This window comes from Apaloderma vittatum, unplaced genomic scaffold (assembly GCF_000703405.1).
Source record: "Apaloderma vittatum isolate BGI_N311 unplaced genomic scaffold, ASM70340v1 scaffold37, whole genome shotgun sequence".
Lineage (NCBI taxonomy): Eukaryota > Metazoa > Chordata > Aves > Trogoniformes > Trogonidae > Apaloderma > Apaloderma vittatum.
In genome coordinates this window covers 109,808-110,443 of record NW_009724310.1, presented here as the reverse complement: position 1 = coordinate 110,443, position 636 = coordinate 109,808, and the positions used below count along the sequence as shown (strand labels likewise).

The 636-nt window shown below is 62.6% G+C and overlaps 1 protein-coding gene across 2 annotated transcripts in view; it reads right to left on the bottom strand.

The window, feature by feature from the left end:
* ERG (v-ets avian erythroblastosis virus E26 oncogene homolog) overlaps nucleotides 1–636 on the bottom strand; it is a 63,370-nt gene that overhangs the window by 32,966 nt on the left and 29,768 nt on the right. The gene's annotated exons all lie outside the window — the stretch shown is intronic.

The following is a 636-nucleotide window of genomic DNA, read 5'->3' as shown; positions in this document are numbered from 1 at the left end:
GCCAGCTTCAGCAGAGGTGCCCACTGCCAGCCCTGAGAGGATATCATGCCCACCAGCTGCCTTTCTCTCCTTCTCTCACTGTAACCCTTCCCAGCGGGCCACCTGGCCAGGCATCCTGTTCTGGCACTGTACAAAGGTCTTCCTCGTCCACCTTCCCTTGCCCTGGCAGCGCTGTGGTTATGGCCCTCGAGGGCAGCAGAGCTCCCCAGGCCCCTCAGTGGTGCGACTGGTTGGAGACCAGACAGCAGGAGCAAAGGCCACCATCTCTCCCCCCCGCCATGCATTCGTGTTGGCACCAACTCCTTCCCCACATTATCTGGAGCCGAGTCATAGGAGTGAAATGGTGCCCGGGCTCAGCTTTTTTTCCCCCCGTTCCCCATGGGGTAGCTGGGGGAAGGGCGGATGCTTCCGAAGGGATCCATCCTGCCTGAGCTAAGACTCCCCGGTCTGGGCTCCCACCTTCCTGCACTCTCTCACCCTGGCACTACGGCTCTGCCCAGAGATGAAACGGAGGCCGGGTGCAGCCTGGTACCTCCATTCCCCCTCCTTTTGTCCCCTGCCAGCAGCTGGGGAGCATACCCCAGCTCCAAGCCGGCGGAGGAGACTCGGCATGAGGCGCACCAGGTGACAGGCGCC